Here is a 23,893-nt window from a genome sequence, read left to right on the forward strand (position 1 = left end):
TACCTAACACAACACAGAAATTTAAGAAACATGATTCCACCATGGCATTTCAAGTCCCCATTGGTTCTCTCCCTGTCTAGTCCGTTGCATCCCCCCCTCGGATGCATTATCAAAAAAATAAAATAAAATAGAACAAAGCAGACAGCCTAACGATATTGTTTTATAAAAGCTTACTTTTGCTGGACAATAAGAAGGAATTTATTTGGTTCTGATGATCACTATTTTCTATTAAGTGATTTTATAATATTCTTAGTTTTAAGGAATTTTCACAATAATCTACTCATCATGCTCTTTTGAATTTAATAATACACAGTGATCTAAAAGCCTCAAAACCTGTATTTTGATTGGCTATTATTATGTGACTAGTATTTTTTTTAACCCATTTACTTGACTTTGTGCCGGAGTCCAGCTCCAGCAGGTTCAGGGGTTCCCGAAGGATGAACGGCGTCGGCGAAAAAGTGAAAATAAAACAAAACGAAAAAAAAATAAAAAATTAAAATAAAAAGCTAAAATAAAAATGGACACAGACAACAGCAATGTGTTGAACTGGCTGATTTATTGCAGTAAATGCGGCATTATATATGCTAGTGATTTCCTTGTAGCGTACGTCAACTATGTTTTTCTAACATCACCTAATTTTGAAAATGTTCCTATGTATAAACGACCTTTAAGAAATAACATGGTGATTTCCCCCTAACTTTCCCGCATACCCTTTGATTATAGATTAATTTCTTACATTATTCCATTATGCATCTGCGTTTATCTATAATCTACAAAGCATTTGCTTTGCTGTTCTCGTGAAAGGCCCTCCATTTCTCAACACCTCAAGTGGAACAGTTACAGGGACATGACCTCTTAACCACATGAGGCCAGAAGAACAATGTGTTTGCCTCCGTCCGAGGTGCCAGAAAGGGGCTGAAAAAGCCTTAGAAACCCATGCCTCATACATTCTCAGAGAGACAATGCACATAGGAACCACTGAACCATTCTGTAGCTTAACCGACTAGGTTCAGTCATCATCTGGAATGCCTCCGGGGGGCCAGGTGGGCCTAGGGGTTGAAGTCACCTGTGCCCAGAGATACACTCCTTAGTTGCCGGAGTGGGGCTTTCAAATCCATATGTCTCTCTTTTACAGGCCCTATTTGCTGGCAAACGTATGAGGCTATCCTTCCTGTAAGAAGAGGAGTCTCCATAGGGAATGGCGAGGGCTAAACGTAAGGCCCCGCAATTTCTTGCGGAACCTTATTTTCTTCCCTAATGGTTCTTCTCCCAGGGGCCTGCCGAGGGCAATTCCCCGACAGACAATACCCCAGGTAGTTTTAAGGCCAAATTACCTAAAAGCGGGAGTACAAGAAGCTTCACTGTCAGCGGGCCACCCTGCAGTCACCAATCCGTCCACAGCCCGGGCAACTTTGCTTGAGCTGAGCTGAATGAACCTGTCCTCAGACCAGATGACAAATAAGAAGCTTCTGAATAAATGCATGAGAGGCTACCATCAGAAATACAATTCTTATTCTTCCCATTTTAAAAAGCAATGTTTTTTCCGATGAAACTAACATTCTGGCCTAATTTCATTTCAAAACCATTAACATTCTATTCTGTCTGTTTGTTGCCAAACATCTGGGATGAAAACTGAAAAAAAAAATTTACTCATTCATATTTTCCCTTGCATCCAGAAAGAAGATTAACACTTTACAAATAAAATTGCCAAATAAACGCATAACATTCAACTATAGATTTGGCAGGTTTTGTACATATTGCTGCCATGGAAATAAGTAACAAGACAATGCACAGAGAACATATGTAGTTCACTGCATTGATCAGGTTTCTAGATTATTCTGTAGTAACAAAGGTTATTTCTGTGGTACTGGAGACCCTGAAAATTCAATAGTTTATAACAGCAGTAGTTCGTTCCTCGACCACAATACATATCCATCCGTCATGGGTTAGTTGAGATTCTGCTCCACAAATTCTTTGTTCTGGAGCCATAAGCTCTACCTTTACAGGGTTATGCTGGCCTTATGGGGAAAGAAAAAGAAAAGGAGTAACTTAGACAATTACTCTTAAGGCTTCTGGTAGAAAATGGTATATGTCCGGTTCCTAAGCCAAAGCAAGTAATATGGCCGCATCCGACTTCCAGGTCTCAGGAAGGTATAATTCTCTCACAAGAAGGGAGAGCAAGTATTGGGGAACAATAATAAAATCTGGCACACCTTACACTATGTAGATTATGATTATTGCCTCATACACACCAGGGATTTAGCATCAGTTTCTTCCCTTGAGGATGAGTCAGTGGGTTCAAATCTTCATGTTATTGTTTATTGTTTGTAAGTGATGCTTGCTTACTATGTCTTAGGTCCTGTGATGCATTCCACTTACTCAGTCCTACTAAAATTATATCCCTATTTTGTAGAAAAGGACATTGAGGCTTAGAGATGTAACTGACAATTAAATCCATTGTCTAAGGAACTACTGAAAATGAAGGATGAAGTCTCAGATTGTACCCAGGCAGCCTAACTGTCAAGACTATTTTTTTTGGACCATCTGAATTTTATCAAGTCATACAACCAATAAAATAAAGGAGTTGGGTGAGATAGTTTCAAATCACCTTCAGTTTTAAAAATCTGTATTACTGCCACACTCATAATATGTATTATTCTTTAAAAAATTTTGAATTTCTATGTTAAATATGTCTCTCACTGATTAAAGAACACAAGGTAATCTCTGTTGAATCTGCTATGAAGCCCAGTCATAAACTTAGTGGCACCGGTAGGAGAGCAAGACTTGGGCGTCTTTCATATACTTCACATTCTGTCACACTTCTGGGCAAACAAGAGGAACTCAATCAATCTTCATGGAATAGAATGAGTATATGAATTAAAAATAAATGCATGATTAAAGACGTGTCTCTGTGCATGCCCCGCATCTACTTCCTTGACCCAATAGCTATTGGTGACTTAGTCACTACTCAATGACTTCATTATTTTTCTGGTTACAGAAATCTTCATTATGGTGGGCTTCCTAGGCCAAACTAACAGTATTCAACACCAATATATTTCTGCTCAGAGAAAAACTGAATTATCAGATATGGGAGGTTTACTACATGCATAAGAAAGCACTCTTCCTTGTATCCAAGATGCATGTATACCACTAAGTTATATTTAGTATGATGAAACAGATATTTTGAAGAATTGACAGCCATTAAAGGCAATATTACCACAGAAGTTATTTTTTTCACTTTCTAGCAAATAGCTGAGCACTTAGAGGCCAAGAACTATGTTTGCAAAAGATCTTCTGAGGTACTAAAAGTTATGTTCAAATAATTGCAATTATTGGAAAACCAAGAGTCAAGTAAGGGAAATGCATAAAAGAAAGTTGAAAACTTCATGTACAATGCAGATGGGTGTAAAATTTATATAAAAATTGAAGAAAATATATTTAATAGAAAAAACAGAGTATAAACACTAGGAACACACGAATGAAACATGATGAAAATAAAAAGATATACTTACAGTAGCATCCAAGGATAACAAATATCTAAGAATCTAACAAGAGTTATGAAACACTTGTATAAATAAAATAATAAAATATACTGAGACATTTAAAAACAAAAATAATTTGAGAAATAAAGAATAGAAAATATGTTTAGTAGGTTGATCCTTCTATAAGTCAGTGAAATGTAAATCAAAACCAAAATGAAATGCCATTTCATTTGCTAAAAATTAAAAAGTGTGACAACACAAAATGCTGGAGATGTGTGTCCATGAGATCTCTTACACTTGCTATTGGAAGTGTAAAGCTTTGCACTCACTTTGGAATGTGACTGACATTATCTCCCACATCTAAAGACGCATGTACTCCACGGGCACTTTAATTTTTAGGCATACGTATAAAAGAACATCTTGCATATGCATAGCAGGAAATATTTATAAACATTTCAGAAAAGTAATTCTCAAAATAGAAATAAATACCTGTCGTAGACTCTGGGTCTAAAGTTCTCTCTTGTCTAGCAAAAAAAAGGGACTCAGGATTGAAAGAGAGATGGCTAATGTCTGGGAAAAGGCAAGACCCCTGAATAAGGGTCCTTGCCCTGTTTTTATTAGGATCACAAGACTTACAAACATGCTGATGGATGTGCACAAAGGGACAATGAATCTGTGAACATTAACTTGTGGATGTAAGGGAAAGGGGGTCTTGAAGATATACAGTGTTTGGGATTTGGGTTAATACAAAACAAAATCTGGGTGCCGGCAGTCAGGAGGAAGGTTGTTTACAGTGGACATGAGGCAGCACCTCTGTTTTACCTTAGCTAGTTTAGGGGATGAGACAGATGGGGAAATTAACAAGGCACCTTTTCTTTTGTTAACCATCTCCACTCTGGGCTGCTTTGCCTGCAGTGCAGCGGTCCATAGTCCAATTCACCAATGTACCTAACTTGTCCCTATCCTCCTGTGAAAGCAGCTTTTCTGCCATAGTACTAAATTGGGGGTCTTCCTCCCTGAATTTCTAATATTGTTTATTTCATATACCTGTGTATTGGGGGCCTTTGCACCATTCCTGTTTTAGGCGTTTGCCCCTCCCTCTCGATTCTGGGGACTCTGCACCCCCTATTTATTTTGGGGTGCCTTTGCACCTCCCTATTCCTGGCACATTTGTGCCTCCCTATTCTCAGGGTGCCTTTGCACCACCCTATTCTTGGGGTGCCAATCTGGTTTACCCAAACTCGGGTGTGAGCATTTTATGGCTTTGTAATTCTTTATGCCTTGTTAACCCATTGGTGTAAACCTGGGTAATCCCTAAGATTATCCCTCACAAACACCAAATGTCAATCAAAAGAAATGTATATGAATCAGCTAAAAATATTAAAACAATGGAGTATTATGCCATAGTCAAAACACATAAAATTCAATGACATAAATTAGTTTTAGCAATATGAAATTAAGTGAAAAATAAGAGTGTGAAAATATTTACAATAGGATACTTCTTATAAAGTTAAAAATCAACTTCTAGGGATGCCTGGGTAGCTCAGTCCTTTAAGCGACTGACTCTTGATTTGGGCTAAATTCATAATCTCACAGTTCATGATGTTGAGCCCCTGCTTGAGATTCTCTCTCTTCCTTCCTTCTCTTCTTCCTTTCTTCTTCTCTTCTCTTTCTGTCCCTCCCCTGCTCACACTTGCTCCCTTTCTCAAAATAAATTAAAAAAAAACACAAAACTTCTAACATGGTTATATATACTCTTTAGGCATATGTGAGGACATTATTTAAAAGAGAAAACATATAAAAGGAAATCAAGAAATTTTAAGTCAAGATGGAGAAACAAACAATAGATTCACCTTCTGTCCAAAAAAAACAGCAACAATAACAAATACAAATAAGATATCACAGTGTTATAATGACATTAAAATGTTGAGTATCAGAGATAGAAAACAAAGTGAGCACTACAATTGTCCTTAAAGCCCTCTCAGTTTCTAAGTCGTGGTGTACAAAGGAAAAACTCAGAGCCTAGGCATTTCCCTGAGTTGAACAGGTGGATGTGGGAGTATACTGAAGCCAAGAAGTCTCAATGTCATAGAGCAGAACACAGTAGAGAAGAGAGATGCCCAGAGAGAGAATTCCAGGGATCTCCTTTGAGTATTCCGTCAAGAACTGATCATAACATGCATGTGAGAAAACTACCCAAGCTCAGAAAAACACTTAACTGAAAGAATTAGAGGACAAAGTGCCAAACCTGCCAGAATGGAAAATCTTATAACTCAGGGGTCATTAGTTCTAACACCCTGAAGCCTCTTGCCTCACTAATGGAGAAAAATAAATGTTAGGAAATGGAGCTCTGTGAACAGTTAGCAACACTTAAAAACAAAACCCAAAAAGATCAAACTATTTACAAATAACTTAAGCATGTCTCTAAACAAACTCAATAATATTTGTAAAATGTGAATCTATACTGCACTCAGTAATGCAAAATCCAAAATGTCTGATATCTAATTAAGGACATGTAAAGATGTAGGAAAACACACACAAAACCAAAAAACAAAAATCCCCAACCAACTGAAATTGACCCAGAAATGACACTGATTAATAGACCAGGACACTAAAGCAAATATTATGACCGAATTTCACATGCTTTTTGAACACGTGACATATAAAATTCATTAAAAGGTAAATGACTGTTTAAAGGAAAAATAATGAACTCTACTGTCAGATTTATGACATACAGAGTATTAAATTATGTGAAAACACTAGCCCAAAGATTAGAAAGGGAGAAATGGAAGTATATTATTGTAAAGTTCTTAAAGTATTTTTAAAATATTATATTATCACTTGAAGTTAGACAATAGGTTAGGTTACTGTAAGGTATGCACTAAAATGACCTAAGAAAAATTATAATTAATAAGATTTTTAAAAAGCAACTTAATGAGAATCATAAAATATACACAGTTAATTCAAAAGGAGGCAGACAAGAGAAAAAAGAACAAAGGACACATGGGATATGAAAAAAAATGTAGATGGCAGATTTTAACCCAAATATATGAATAATAACCTTAAAAATAAGTGGACCTAGGACTTTTGCTCCCTGGAAAATGGATTAGGGTACTTTTTCTTAGTCCTCTCACTAAGTACAACTAAAAACTCTGGACGTTGTATTTAGAACAAATATACGAGGACTCTAGAAAGTGGGAAGTAAGAAAACCAGATGGGGCCCTCAAGATATGAAGACTGACATCATCTGAGTTTCCTGTTTTTATATATTTTTTAAATTTATTTATTTTATTTTGGCCTTCTATGTGCCAGACTTGGAACCGAAGGAGCTGGCAATCTTGAAATGTCATTGCATGCAGAAATGTAAACCCCTCAGAAGCTCACAGTCTCTCATCAAAGCACCAGAAAATGGGCAGTTGATTAAGACAGAAAACTTTGAGACGATAACTGCTCTATTCCAATCAAACACGACGGAAAAATATGGCCCCTTCCCTACCGACACCAGCGAAGTTGAGTGGGGCATCTAGACTTCCATCCGCGTTGGCTGTGATGGGGCAGCACTCCAACACTGCTGCCAGTGTAGTGTTAGAGAAGTGCCAGTGAGGAGCTGGGACTTGCCCCCTCCTTCAGGTGACAGTAGAGAACACATGGAAGCTTGAACTCTTACCGCTACCTGTAAGTATGAAGTATTTCACCTTTCCTGCTGGCTTTCTGTCAGGGGAGGCCTAAGAGAGTGTCAGGATTTGCCCAACACCCAGCAGTAACAAGGCTAATTCTTATGTGGTATCAGTAGAGACCACGTGAGAGTGGGAGTAATAACCAGGCACTGCTATTCCTCCCAGCTAAAGTAGCATCAAGGGAGTCTAGTGGGAAGCTGTGACTCCCATTCTCACTCAACGATAAGAAGGAACTTCCATTTCTCAGATGTCAATAGAGGCTGAGTTGAGAACCTGGAATCCTATCCTCAAATGGCAGAAACAAGGTGATAACCTCCGATCCCCTGCTGGAACAGTGTTAGAGGAAACCAGCTACAATAGCAGGTTTAAATCACATTCAGAGCATCATTAAATTACACATAAATATCTAGGTTTTGATTGAAAATCACTTCTCATACTAAGAACCTGCAAGATCTCGAGTGGATTGAAAAGAAACAATAGATGTCAGCATTGAAATAAGAGATTGTTGGAATTATCTGATATTTTGAAGCAGCCCCTCTAATGTACTTCAACTCCTAAAACAAATGGAAATAAAAGTCTTAGCACAGAAATTAGGATATAAAGAAGAACCAAATGGAAATTTTAGAACAGAAAAATGTGAAAATCAAAATGAAAAACTCAGTAGATCACTAGCAGAATAGAGAGGAGAGAAGAAGGAATCTGTAAACTGAAAAATACAACAATAGAGATTACCCATCTAAACAACGGTGAGAATTTTTTTATGACCAAAAACCAAATAAACAAAAGACAGAGCCTCAAGGACTTGTGAGAATATTACAACAACAACAAAATCTAACATTTGTGTCATCAGAGTCCCAAAAGGACAGGAGAAAGATGGGTGGTGTCTAGGGTAGGGAGGTGGGGATTAAAAAATACTACAGGTAATAATGGTTGAAAATGTCTCAAATGTAGCAAAATACATAAACTTAGAAATTCAAGAAGCTTAAGGAATCCCAAAAGAAAATCTAAAGAATTGCGCATCAAAGCACATCATAATCAAACATCTGAAAGCTAAAGACAAAAAAAAAATATTGAAAATGGAAAGCTTTACCAATGAGGGAAAACAATTAGAATTCAGGAAGATTATTCATCAGAAAACAATGGAGTCCGGAAGAAAGTGACACAATGGTTTTGAAATGCTAAAAGAAAAATCTGTCAACCAACATCCCTTTATCTGATGCAAATATTCTTTAAGAATAAGGCAGAAAGTAAAATATTCTCAGGTGAATAAAAATAAGTGAATTCGTCAACAGCATCTGAACCCTAAAAATAATGACTAAATGAAGTTTTCTAAACAGAAAGTAATGATTAAAAAGGAATTTCGTAACAACAGGAAAGAAGAAGTGGCAACAAGAAGAGTAAAACTATGTATAAATGCAATATGTTCTCATTCTCAAGTAATCCAAAAATTATGGTTTACAAGTTAAGCACATATAACACTGTCTGATATAATTCTAACCATATGTAGTGAAAATATTTAAGAAAATCGTAAAGGGACAAGAAGGAAAGCAAGGTTACTACCTTCACTCAAGCTGGTAAAGTGATTGTACAAGTAGATGAGGATAGGTTACGTACATGTAACTTAACACCCATAGCCCACCACTAAAAATAGGTATGTGGACATATATATTGAAAAACACTATAAATAAATCAAAGTAGAACTCTAAACAATGTTCAAGTAACTGATAATAAGGCAGAAACAAAGAAACAGAGAAACAAAAAAATAGAGAAAATAAAGAGAAAAGAAAAGTAAAAATAAAATGGCAGACTTAAGCCCTGACATATCAATAATTACATTACATGTAAATGACCTAGATACATCAATACATAGACCAACATTGGCAGGATGGAATAAAAAACATGAGCCAACTATATGCTATTTGCAAAAGGCTCACCTAAAATATAATGACATAGGTGGTTTGAAAGTAAAAGAATGGAAAAAGATACATCAGGCAGACACTAGTCAAAGGAAAGGAGGAGTATTCATATTAATATAAGGTAAAGTTCAGAGCACAGAAGTTCACTGGAGACAAAGTGAGACATTATACTATGATAAATAAACAAACCACTAAAAAGCATATAGAAATGTTTAATGTGCATGCAGCCACAGTTGCAGAATATGTAAGGCAAAAACTGACTGATAGAAATAAAATAATAGCCAAGTTCATAAATATAGTCAGATTTTTCAGCACTTCTCCCTCTTGTGCATCCAGACAGAAATTCTGCAAAGATATAGAAGAAATCAATAATGCCATCATCTAACTTTATCTAATCAAAATTTACAGACATTTCTCCAAACAACTGCAGAATACAGTTTATTTTCAAGTGTTCATAGAAGATGTACTAAGATAGATCGTCTACTGTATTTCTTTTTTTTTTTTTTTTTTTTTATTTAAATTTTTTTTTTTCAACGTTTTTTATTTATTTTTGGGACAGAGAGAGACAAAGCATGAACGGGGGAGGGGCAGAGAGAGAGGGAGACACAGAATCCGAAACAGGCTCCAGGCTCCGAGCTGTCAGCACAGAGCCCGACGCGGGGCTCGAACTCACGGACCGCGAGATCGTGACCTGGCTGAAGTCGGCCGCTTAACCGACTGCGCCACCCAGGCGCCCCGTCGTCTACTGTATTTCTATACATAAATCAATTGTATTTCTATAGCACTAAGAATAACCACATGGACACCAAAATTAATAATACAGTACCATATATAATCACTCAACAATGCAACATTTAGTTGCACATCTAATAAAATATATGCAGGACCTGCATGCTAAAAATTACAAACATTTCTTTTTTTAAAAAATTTTTTTTTTCAACGTTTATTTTATTTTTTGGGACAGAGAGAGACAGAGCATGAACGGGGGAGGGACAGAGAGAGAGGGAGACACAGAATCGGAAACAGGCTCCAGGCTCTGAGCCATCAGCCCAGAGCCTGACGTGGGGCTCGAACTCACAGACCGTGAGATCGTGACCTGGCTGAAGTCGGACGCTTAACCGACTGCGCCACCCAGGCGCCCCAAACATTTCTGAAAGAGTTTGAAGATGTAGAGAGATGTACTACGTTCATGGATTAAAGGTCTCAACATAGTAAAGATGTTAATCGCTCTCAAGTCAATATACAGATTTAACATAATTTCTGTCAAATATCAACATGATATTTTATACATATAAACAATGTTATTCTAAAATTTATATGAAAAGGCAAAGGAATTAAAATGGTTAAAATAATTTTGAAACAGAAGAACCAGTGGGAGGAACCAGTCTATTCAACTTTATGACTTGTTATGTACACATACTTGTAAAGGTAGCATAATATTGGCAGAAGGATCTCTACATGGATAAATAGAACTGAATAGAAAACCCATGAAATTCACACAAATATGTCCAACAAATATGTCCACAAATATGTCACAAAGAGACAAAAGTAATTCATTGGAGGATATATTGTCTTTTTAATAAATGGTGCTAGAGCAGTTGTACATTCACAGGCAAAAAATGACACCTTACAAAGATTAGCTCAAAATGGATATAGAAGTAAATGTAATATGTAAAACTACAAAACTTTTCAAAAAAAATACAGGAGATAATCTTCAGGATCTTGGGTTAGGCAAGGAATTCTTAGACTTGACATAAAAAGCACGATCCATAAAAGAGAAAAAAAAAAGATCAACTGGAACTCATTACAATTGAAAATTTTTTTTCTCTGCAAAGAAGACCATGAAGAAGATCAAAATGAAGGGAACAGAGTGAGAAGAGATATTTTCAAATTATGTGAATGTTGACACCGCTAGCTACAATATATAAAGATCTCCTAAAACTCAATTGTAAAATAAGACAATCCAAATAGACTCTTGGCAAAAGAAACTAATAGTGATTTCACCATCAAATCAAATCAAATCGAAAAGATTTGAAAAGACACAACTAAAAAAAAAGACGTACAGGTGACAAATAAACACACGATAAGATGTTCAACATCATTACTTATTCGGGAAATGCAAATTAAAACCACAGTGAGCTCTCCCTACACAAATATCACACTAGCTAAAATAAAACATAGTCACGACATCAACTGCGAACAGAGGTGCATAGAAACTGGATCCCTCATTGCTGTCTGGAAGCCACTCTTTATTAGTAACTGGAAATAAACCAGATGTCCTCGATGAGTGAATAGTTACACAAACTGTACTACAGCTCTGCTATGGACTATCATGAAACAGTAATAATGAATGGACTATTGATTGAGACAATGGCATAGATGAATTTCCAAATAATTGGGTTGCAAAAAAAAGCCAGTCCCAAAAGATAGCATGCAGTTGAATTTATACAACAATCTTGAAATTATGGAATTAGAGAAAAGAACAGTTAGGTAAGTGATTGACGGTGGTTAAGGAAGAGGTGGAAGGAAAGTGGTTGGGGCTGTAAAAGGTAGGAAGGAACTTCTTTGTGCTGATGGAAATGTTGTGTATATTAAGTATACTGGTATCATATCTTGTTTGTGATATTAAGTCATAATTTTGCAAGGTGATTCTGCTGGAGGAAATTTAGTAAAGGGCATGAGTATTTCCCTATATTATTTCTTATAAGTGAATGTAACTCTACAATACCTCAAAATAAAAAGTTTAATTAAAAACCATTGTATTCAAATTAAATAAAAAACAAATGGTATGATTATCCCATTTAGAAGGAAGATATTGTCAGATTAGATAATTTAGTGACCCCAACACATGGTGCGTATAAGAAGCACAGTTTAAATTAAAGACAAATGAGTTAATGTTTAAAAATGAAAAAATATACGCCATCCTAATTTTAATCAAAGAAAGCTGGAAGGGCTACATCAATGTCAAACAAAGTGGATTTCATAAAAAAAAAGAATATTATCAAAGAAGTTTATTTCTTAAAGATCAAGGGGTCAGTTCATCAAGAAGACAAAAATTCTAGGGGCACCTGGGTGGCTCAGTCAGTTAAGCATCCAACTTTAACTCAGGTCATGATCTCCTGGCTTATGGGTTTGAGCCCTGCTTCAGGCTTTGTGCTGACAGCTCACAGTCTGGAGCTTGCTTCGGATTCTGTCTCTCCCCCTATCTCTGCTTTTCCTCCCTCGTGCTCTCTCTCTCTGTCTGTCTGTCTCTCAAAAATAAATAAACATTAAAAAAAGGGGGGCGCCGGGGTGGCCCAGTTGGTTGAGTGACCGACTTCAGCTCAGGTCATGATCTCGTGGTCTGTGAGTTTGAAACCCATGTCAGGCTCTGTACTGACAGCTCAGAGCCTGGAGCCTGCTTCTGATTCTCTGTCTCCTTCTCTCTCTGCCCCTCCCCTGCTCACGCTCTGTCTCTCTCTGTCTCAAAAATAAATAAACATTGAAAAAAATTTTTTTAAATTTTTAAAAAAGGAAGGCATAAAAATTCTAAATGCTTATAAAGCTAATAATAAACCTTCAAAATATATAAAGCAAAAGCTGATGGAAATGCAAGAAGAAATAGACACATCTGAAAATATGATCAGAAATTTCAATAGATTATAGATTATTATAGAATATTCTACCTAACTACAAAAAGTGCACATTATTTTCAAATGAACACTGAATATTTATCTTAAAGATAATATTCTGGGTCACAAAACAAATCTCAAAATATCTAACATGATTCAAGTCATACAAAGTATTTTCTCCAAAGACAATGGAATAGTATCAGAAATAAATAACAAAAAGATACTGAAACATTCCCTAAATAACTGGAAACTGAAGAATATGGCTCTAAATAAGTCATGAGCCGAAGAAGATATGAAAAGCTAAAAGTACTTTGAACTGAATGAAAATGAAAACACAACATATCAAAACACGTTGAATACCACTAAGGCAATATTAAAGGGGAATTTTATAGCACAAAATGCCTATGTTAGAAAAAAAAAGGTGTCAAGACAATTACCTAAGTTTCCAGCTTCCATAAATAGAAAAATAGAAGCAAATTGAACCTAAACAGAAGTGATAGCAAAAAATCAATAAAACCAATAAAAGAGAAATAGAAAAAAAAAGAGAAAACAAAAGCTATTGTAGAAAATAAATAAAAATGGTAAATTTCTAGCCAGATTTATCAGGGAAAAAAGATAAAAATTACCAATATCAGGAATGAGAAAACTGATATTGCTATAGATTCTAAAAATATTAAAATAAGGGAATATTCTGAATAATTTAATGGAAATAAACATGACAATTTGGAGGAAATGAACACATATCTTGAAAGACACAAACAACCAAAGCGCATTCAAGATGAATCAGATAATCTGAATAGCCCTGGATCTATTAGATAAATTGCATATGTGGCTAAACCTTCCCACAGAAAATTCCAAGCCCAAATCGATCCAACATTGTGTTTTACCAAGTATTTAAAGAAGAAATAATATTAGCAAAATGAGAGATGTCATGAGAAAACTATAGTATCCACTCTTAACAAAATTTTTGCAAATGGAATTAGATACAAAGAGAGAGGATAATACAGTAACATCAAGTGGGGTTTATCTCAGAAATATGGGGTTGATCTAACATGTGGACAATAAGTCAATATAATTCACTGTATTAACAGACTCAAAAAAATCCATCTGGTCTTTGCAATAGATGCAAGAAAAAAACAAAAACAAAACAACAACCCATGTTACAAAATTTAATATCCACACTGGATAAAAACTCTCTGAAAACTAGAAATATAAGGGAGCGTTTCCAACCTGATAAAAGGTATCTATGAAAACCCTGCAGCTAACATCATCTATAACAGAGAAATACTAAATGCTTTCTCCCTAAGATCAAGAAGAGTAATAACAATAAATTGGAAGTTGAATAAAAAACACCATTTAAAATAACAACAAAAATATTAAATACTTTGGAAGAAGTCTGGAAACAAAGTGTGAAAGTTACAAAACATTGTTAAGAAAGTTTAAAAGCTAACCCTCAAAAAATTAAAAGTGACCCAGTAATTCCACTACTGAGTATTTACGCAAAAGAAACAAAAACACTAATTTGAAAAGATAGATGCACCTCTATGTTCATTGCAGCATTATTTACAATAGCCATGACGTGGCAGCAATCTAAGTGTCCATTGGTAGACAAATGGATAAGGAAAATGTGAGATATATAGATAGATAGATATAGACATAGATGTAGCTGTACACATACACGATGGAATATATTACTTGCCTATAAAATAGAATGAAATCTTGCCATTTGTGGCAACATAGATGGATCTAGAGGTTATTAAGTAAAATAAACCAGATAGAGAAAGACCAATGCCATATGATTTCACTCCTAAGTGAAATCTAAAAATCAAAACAAGACAACACAAAATAAACACAGAAACAGACTCATAAATACAGAGAGCAAACTAGGGGTTGCCAAACGGGAGGTGTGGAGCAAGGTGATGGCGCAACAGGTGAAGGGAATTAAGATGCACGAGCTTCCAGTTATAAATTCAATACGTACTGGCGATGAAAAGTACAGCATAAGGAATAAAGTTAGTAATATTGTAATAACACTGTATGGTAACAGATGGTAAGTACACTTATCATGGTGAACAACTGGGCAACACATAGGAATTGTTGAGTCAGTACGTTATGCACCTGAAACTACTATAATATTGTACGTCAACCACACTTCAATAACGTTTTTCTTAAAAAGAAAGTTTAAAACTCTTACGAAAAGAGGTAAATAAATGGAGTTAAATAAATGGAGCACTGTGTTCGTGGGCAGGAGAATTCAAGAGTGGTAAGTTGTAAATTCTTCTGAATAGATCTCTATAGGTTAGGGCAATCCAATTGAAAGCATTGGCAGGGCTGTTTTTGGAAATAACAGGCTGATTATATGTTTCAGGTGGAAATGCAAAGATGTTAATGGAATCAAAACGACTTTCTGATTTCAAGTCTGACTACAAAACTAGACCAATCACGAAGACGTAGTTTTGTCACTGGGATAGACAAATAAACCAATAGAATAGAATGGAGAGTTCCAGAAATGAATCCAAATGTATACGGTGAGTTGATTTTTGACCAAATTTCAAATTTAATTCAGGGGAGAAAGAATAAGCTTTTCTAAATGGTGCCAGAACAACTGGATACCCAATTTAATAATGAATCTTGGTCTGTACTTCACATCATAGAAAAGGTATATCAAGATGGATCACAGACCAAACACATTGGTGCACAGACATCAGTACACCGTTTATTTGGAAGTTGCTAAGAGAGTAGATCCTAAAAGCTCTCAATACAAGAAAAAAATTATAACTATGGGAAGTGATGGATGTGAAATAATCTTATTGTGTTACATTGTGTATACCAATATATACATATGTGAAATCATGTTGTACACCGTAAACTTATACAATGTTTTATGCCAATTACATCTCAGTAAAGCTGGAAAAACACATTTGCAGTTTATTTTGTATCAATTATATCTCAATAAAGCTGCTCAAAAAGTGAAAGCAAGAAAAGGACAAGTATATATTTGGGATGATATTTATTTACCCCTGTAGAGAGAGTGTGAGAGTTACACATTGTGAGAGGTCACTGGTTAGCTGTATTTTACTTTTAAGATATTAGCTCCTAAAAATATAAACAAACAAACAAACAAATAATCAAACAATTTTGGCCACTGGTTTGGGAAGTGGTTTATGGGTACTTTTTATGTTATTAGAAATAATAAAATAATTAGATATCATCAGAGCAGAACGGGAGTGTATTTTAAAGCAATGGTTGTAATGTTTAATCTGATTCTCTACCTCTGTCTTCCAAATCAGTCAGAAGAAGAAGAAGAAGAATATTTTCCAAAGTCTATTCAAATGTTAAACCAGCACAGTAAATTAGGGCAACAAACTAAATTATCTTGGAGCAAGAGACTTTATATTTAATTCTACTTCAAGTTTTGACCTCGAGAGAAATCATGCACTCCAGTTTCCTCAAGGATATGGTTGTAAGTATCTTGGCAGTTACATGTCAGGATATTTTTGTGTTTAATAACGGTCAACCTTAGTACAAGGAGAATGCCACGTGAAAAATCGATTTTTACAGTGGATTGCAGGATGTTGTATCTCACCTGTGACCTATGCCGTTTCTTTGTGCATTCGGACACAAAACTTAACAATCTAGTCCACACAGAGTGGCCGTTAACGCCCTGACTTTTGGGAAAGGTGGAAAGATATTAGCCTCATATTGCCTTATTTTTTCTTGTGGTGAAGGGTGGAGTGATGTGAGAATATGTGATGTTTTTCCGAGGTTTCTGGCAACTGTCACACCTCTAACCATGATCTCAACTGGAGGACCCGAGCCAATGATTTCCCCATTGGTTTTTTTCTCCCCCCTCAAATATATGGGCTTGTAGCAGAGCTTAAATCATGGCTTGGTAATGTATTGAAAGCCGTGACTTGAATAGCTCTGAAATGCTCTGGTTTTGCTAAAAGGATAATGAAATAAATGAATAGCTACAGATTCTTCAAAACAGATGTCGGTGGAGGGCTTTCCTCATTGCACAACTCCAGGCAAAAAATGTACATAGCTTACTATCAGACAGATGACCCTGAGTTTACAACCATTCAGCTTTCAATGGCTTGAGAAAAACGGCATATGTATCAGATTTCTGTGCAATCTTTTAGGTTCATTCCTAACTTTTCTCCAGGAGGAAAATTATTTGCTAGTTATTCAAGAGCACATTACATAAGCTTTCCGATTTTATGCATCTTTATACTTGACATTTGTAGTAAAATGATTTGGTAAAATGATTTCTTCACACATTTTGAACACGCACAAATAAGTTACTATTCATAATCTTGAAAATACTCAAAATCCTGCAAAAGAAATTATAGAAATAAATTTCCATTAGTACCAGTTACTGCGGTGACCTTTTCCTATAGTTTTCCAAATAACAAGTGACTTAACCTATGTTTTCCAACAACAAAGACAAAATAAAAAACTCCAGTTGAGCAAAGGGCTATGCGACAGGGCCCAAATGTCCTTCCATAGACTCCCACCCTGCCTGCTCCTTCCTCAGACCTTGTGTATCCAGGTGGCCCTCCTGGTGGTGGAGTGCCTTGATCTCAACAAAAGTCACAATGGAAGAATTTTAATTCTTTTGTCATTTAATTCTTTTGCCATAATTGACATTCGTCTTTGTATCTAATGCTTCATCATGTTTTTAATTATTTCCTTGGGTTAAGCAAAGAAATGCTTGTTAGTAGAGGCAGAATTGCTGTATTTAAGGACTTTATAATTTTTTTATGATATTACCTTTATTTTGACTAATTTCCCATCATAAAGTTATAATTTATACCTTGCTGATGCTCAGTGAGAAATCTCTAACTCTAACCAGCATTGGGCTTTGTCATTTTTGCCACATTTAGTTGATTTATATAAAATAAAACCCAGAGAATTAAGTTGTTGGGCAGCTTGGCCAAGTGTCTTTCTACTACAGCTTTCATAAAATCCTCTCCAACTGACTAGCTTTTGAATATAAAGTTCAGTATTTATATATCAAAGTGTAATAGAAATCGTCACCAGGAGTGAATATTGACATTTAGCAGACATTCTTAACCTAGCCTCGAAAATTCAGCACGTTCTCTCTTTGTCAACTTGATTTCTCTTACTCTTTAACTTGGTAACTTCTATGTTCCTTAAGAAACAATTTTCAGTATGGACTGGTACCACGTAAGTGAATATACATTATTTATAGGAAGTCTAATAACTAACATGTGCTCCCCCTACTAATCTGATAGCAATATAAAGTGCCCCACAGTGACAAAAATTCATTAGGATATTGCAAAGAAACTAGTGTTAAAATTCAGCAAGTCTAATAAAAATTCATATTGGATTAAACAGTAAAAATGAAAATTATATTCAGGAAGAAACTAAACCTTGCTCTTTAAGCTTCTCAGCAGGATTGATAAATTAGAATTACATGAATAGGGAAGAAGCCACATAAAAGAATGACGGTAGTTAGATACCCTTTCTACTAGAATTCTTGCTTTAAAAACATTCAACGACAAACTTGTGCACACGTACACAAGAGCATACACACACACACTTCCCTTAAACTCCAAATATTGTTTCCATTACTGCATAAATTTTGTTACCTTTTGTGGGATAAAACACATCTCTACTTTTCCTTAGTCCCGTCCTGAGTGTCGGGTAGCTTATATACTCGAAAAGCATTTTAGAGCAAGATGGCTTACATACTTATATTTGTCCATAAACATTTATTTTTCTATGTATTTAATAATATCTTAGTTTTGAAATTAATTCATTTTGCCCCATTTCTCCCTTTTTAAAAAATTTATTTATTTATTTTGAAGGAAAGAGAGAGGGGGAGAGAGAATGAGCTGGGGGTGGGGGGGGGATGCAGAAAGAGAGGAGCAATCCCAAGTAGGATCTGTCTGACGCTGGGCTTGATCCCATAAACCCTGAGATGACCTGAGCCGAAATCAAGAGTTGGGTGCTTAACCCACTGAGCAACCCAACCCCCAATCCCGTTTATCCTTTTTATTTTCCTGTGGCGATGTGTTCAGCCTCTAGTTTAGTAATCTGTTCTGTAAATTCTATTATCGATGAGATTGCTAAGTAAGGTGCTATGAATCATGGGCTCAGAAGCATCACTACTATCTGAAAATGTGGCTCAAATTGTATTCTTAATGGCAGTCCAATCTTAATGTAAGGAAGATTTATCATACTTTCTATGCAGTATTGACCAATTTAGGTGAATGGGGAGAAGGAGTTTAATTCAGAAATACCCTTAAACATTAAATTCTCCTACTTCGTTGCTCATATTCCTAAAGAGTTCTTCATTATTAAAATTATAGCAAGGGTATACACTGCACCTTCTTGGGTTCCTTAAATATTTGCATGTGGCTACAGCATGGCTACTGCCTCAGAATGACTTTCTTTCTCAGGCTCCATTTATTGACAGACATTTGGGAAAAAGATAACTAAGCATCATGTAAGCATTTAGGTAACCAGCCCAAAAAAGATCAAATAATCTTGGGTAGTTGGAGCTTCTTGTGTTTCAAGAAACACTGATCACTCTTCCACTTCTGCTATAACCAAGTAATTTCTAAAGGACATAATCCTACTGCAGATAAGAGCTATAAACTCTCAATACATTTAAATTTTTGTTTTAATTAAGAGGAAGGAAAGAAGGAGGGTAGAGGAGTAGGAGGACCCTAGACTCATCTCATCCCATTTGATAGGTAACTCTCAAATCATTCTAAATACTCCAGAAATCAACCTGAACACTAACAAAACAAGCTCCACAACTAAAGGAAGAGAAGAGGCCACACGGAGGAAGTTAGGAAGTTTGGAGGCATGGTTTGGAGGAGAAAATGATCTCAAATTGCAGATGCTGTGGAGAGGAGGGAGCCATGGTCACAGAGAAAGGTGACAGATAGAGGAGCACACGAGGAAAAGCACAAGAACATCTCCCCAAAGCCATGGGCTGGGAAAATGAGAGGGGCTGATTTTAGTGAGTTCTTGCAACCAGCAGGGCTTAAAGACTGGAGTTTTAAAGGTCTGAGGGCTTGGCTGGGATAGAGCCTGGAGAGCATTGCCCTACTCTGGGTGAGTAGGCAGGCAAACGGCCCGGGGGCAGATGGCTTGCAACAACAGACATGAGGAGCCCCTGAGGCACACAGTGGGGGAGATTATTTGCTCCCCTTGGAATGCATGCCTTCAAGGTAGCATTCAGGGAGACACCTCTCCAGGGACAAAGAAGCTGGCTGGTGCCAATCCCCTCCCCCGCCCCTCAGCTTCAGTGAGTAGGAAGCAGCACAGTGTCTACACTGCCTGCCTAAGCTGCTCACACCAAGTCCCACCACTTGCTCTCTGGCAGGACTGCACTTCTCCATCAAGCTTGCCTCAATCCCAGGCCAATAGGCCCCTCCCATAGAAGACCAGCACAAACCCATGGCCACCAGAGAGTTCTGCAGGGCTTCAGTTCTTTTGGAAATAGTATCAGCTCTCATTTAACAAGCAGACCAGAGCACACCTAGTTAAAACTCACCACATTCTGGCCAACTACCAAACACCGCCCAATGCAAGCAAGGAGAGGCTCTGCAGATAACTGACCTAAAAGATACAGCAGACAAAACACAACAGCAGACCACATGCAGGGCATACCAGATACAGTTCCTGAACCACCGTGCCTTGGATACTATATGATCTCTTCTCCATAGAGCCATTACTCTCAGGAGCAGGAAACATAAGAGGCTTTTCCAACACACAGAAGAAGGCAGAGACTTAGACAAAATGCAAGGACAGAGGAATTCATCCCAAATGCAAGAACGAGATAAGGTCACAGCCAGAGATCTAAGTGAAACAGACATAAGTAGCATGCCTGATGGAGAATTTAAAGCAAAGATCATAAGGATATTCACTGGGCTTGAGAAAAGAATGGAGGACTTCAAAAAGGCCCTTATGACAGAAATAAGAGTTAAAAAAGAATCAGTCAGGAATGAAAAATGCAATAACAGATTAGAAGCAGGCTGGTTGCCATGAACACAAGGCTAGAAGAAGCGGAGGGACAAATAAAGGATAAAGAAGACAGAATAATGGAAAATAATGATGCTGAACAAAAGAGACAAGTAGAATTATGGCACGTGAGAACAGACTTAGGGAACTCAGTGACTCCGTCAAACATAATAACATTCATATTAGAGGAGTTATGGAAGAAGAAGAAAGATACAAAGGGCTAGAACATGTATTTGAGGAAATAATAGCTGAAAACTCCCCTAATCTGGGCAAGGAAATGGACATCCAAATTCAGGAGGCACAAAGAACTCCCATCAAAACCAACAAAAGCAGGAGAACACCAAGAAGCCCTGCAATTTGTAATTAAATTTGCAAAATACAGTGATAAAGAAAAAAAATCTTAAAATCAGCAAGACCAAAGTCCATAAGTTACAAGGGAAGACCTATAAGGGTAGCTGCTGATTTCTCAACAGAAACTTGGCAAGACAGAAGGGAGTGGCATGATATATTCAACGAGCTGACTGGGAAGCCAATTCTGAAACCAAGAACACTCTATTCAGCAAGGCTATCATTCAGAATAGAAGGAGAGATAAAGAGTTTCCCAGACAAACAAAAACTAAAGGAGTTCATGACTACTAAACCAGCCCTGCAAGAAATATTAAGGAGGATACTTTGAGTGGAAAACTCTCCAGAAACAATCACTACACAAGTAATAAAGTGGCAGTCAATGCATATCTATCAATAATTACTCTTAATGTAAATGAACTAAACACTTCAATAAAAAGACATAGGGTGTCAGAAAAGATAAAAAAAAAAAGCAAGACCCATTTAAATGCTACCTATAAGAGACTCATTTTAGACCTAAAGGCACCTGCAGGTTGAGAGTGAGGGGATGGAGAAGGACTTATCATGCCAATGGATGTCAAAAGAAAGCTGGGGTAGGAATACTTATATCGTACAAACTAGACTTTAAACAAAAGGCTGTAACAAGAGATGAAGAAGGGCACAATATCATAATAGAGGGGACAATCCAACAAGAAGATCTAACTATTATAACACATAAAACAATTAATAACAAAAACAAAAGAACTCATTGACAATAATAATTCAACAATAGTATGGTGACCTTAACACCCCATTTACATCAATGTACAGATCATATAAGCATAAAATCAACAAGGAAACAATGGTTTTGAATGACACATGGGACCAGATGAACTTAACATATTCAGAACATTTCATCTTAAAGCAGCAGAATACACATTATTTTCAAGTGCACATGGGACATTCTCCAGAACAGACAACATACTGGGTCACAAATCAGCCCTCAACAAGTACAAAAAAGATCAAGATCATACCATACATATTTTCTGACCACAATTCTATGATTCTCAATGTCAACTATAAGAAAAAAAAATTGAAATACCACAAATAAATGAAGGTTAAACAACATGCTACTAAACAATTAATGAGTCAACCAGGAAATCGAAAAAGAAATTTAAAAATACATGGAAACAAATGACAACAAGAAAAAATGGTCCAAACCATTTCTGATGCAGGAAAAGGAATTGTAAGAGGAAAATATATAGCAATGTAGGCCTTACTCAAGAAACAAAAAAAATCTCAAATACACAACCAAACCTTACACCTAAAGGAGCTAGAAAAAGAACAACAAATGAAGCCTAAACCTAGCAGGAGGAGAGAAATAATTAAGATTAGAGAAGAAATAAAACAAAACTATCTACACATTTAATGCAATTGCTATGAAAACACCACCAGCATTTTTCACAACGCTAGAACAAACAATCCTAAAATGTGTATGGAACCACAAAAGACCCTGAATAGCCAAAGAAACCTTAAAGATGAAAAAGCAAAGTTGGAAGCATCTACAATTCTGGACTTCAAGTTATATTACAAAGCTTTAGTGATCAAGACAGTATGGACTGGCACAAAAAGAGACACGTACATCGATGGAACAGAATAGAAAACCCAGCAATGAACCCACAACTACATGGTCATTTAATCTTTGACAAAACAGGAAAAAATATCTAATGGGAAAAAAAACCAGTCTTTTCAACACATAGTGTTGGGAACACTGGACAGCAACATACAAAAGAATGAAATTCAACCAGTTTCTTACACCATTCACAAAAATAAATTCAAAATGGATGAAAGACCTAAATGTGAGACAGGAAGCCATTAAAATCCCAGAGGAGAACACAGGCACTAACCTCTTTTAGATCAGCCATAGTGACTTCTTACTAGATATGCTTCTGAGACAAGAGAAACAAAAGCAAAAATAAACTATTGAGACTTTATCAAAATAAAAAGCTTCTACACAGTAAAGGAAACAATCAAAACAGTAAAAGGCAACCTAGAGAATGGGAGAAGATATTTGCAAATGACATATCTCATACAGGGTTAGTATCCAAAATGTACAAAAACTTCTCAAACTCAACATCCAAAAAAACAAATATTTCAGTTAAAAATGAGCAGAACACACAAATAGACATTTTTCCAAAGAAGATATATATATGGCCAACAGACACATTAAAAGATGCTCAACATCACTCATCATCAGGGAAGTACAGATCAAAATTACAAGGAGATATTACCTCACACCTGTCATAATGGCTAAAATCAAGAACACAAAACAGCAGATATTCTCAAGGATGCAGAGAAAGGGCACCCCTCTTACACTGTTGATGGGAAGGCAAACTGGTGCAGCCACTCTGAAAAATAGTATGGAGTTTCCTCAGAAAGTTAAAAATAGTACTACCCTACTATCCAGCAATTGTACTACTAGGCATTTATCAGACGAATACAAAATACTAGTTTGAAGTGATACTTGCACCCTGATGTTTGTAGAAGCGTTATCAACAATAGTCAAATTATGGAAAGAGCTCAAATGTCCATCAACTCATGAATGGATAAAGATGTGATGTGTATGCATACGTGTGTGTGTGTGTGTGTGTGTGTGTGTGTGTGTGTGTGTAATAGAATATTCCTCAGACATCAAAAAGAATGAAATGTTGCCATTTGCAATGATGTGGTTGGAGCTAGAAAGTATAATGCTAAGTGCAACATGTCAGTTACAGAAAACCAAAGACCACATGATCTCGTTCATATGTGCAATTAAAGAAACAAAACAAACAATCATAAGGGGAAAAAAGAGAGAGGCAAACCAAGAGATTCTCAACTGTAGA

At 36.3% G+C, this 23,893-nt stretch overlaps 1 long non-coding RNA gene across 1 annotated transcript; it reads left to right on the forward strand.

The window, feature by feature from the left end:
• The first annotated feature begins 986 nt into the window (after positions 1-986).
• On the forward strand, positions 987-17,623 carry LOC131513700 (uncharacterized). Its single transcript, XR_009262724.1, has 3 exons — positions 987-1,214; positions 15,055-15,214; positions 15,977-17,623. It is a non-coding gene; the product is annotated as an uncharacterized LOC131513700 (long non-coding RNA).
• The last annotated feature ends 6,270 nt before the right edge of the window (positions 17,624-23,893 follow it).

Source organism: Neofelis nebulosa, chromosome 6 (assembly GCF_028018385.1).
Source record: "Neofelis nebulosa isolate mNeoNeb1 chromosome 6, mNeoNeb1.pri, whole genome shotgun sequence".
Classification (NCBI taxonomy): domain Eukaryota; kingdom Metazoa; phylum Chordata; class Mammalia; order Carnivora; family Felidae; genus Neofelis; species Neofelis nebulosa.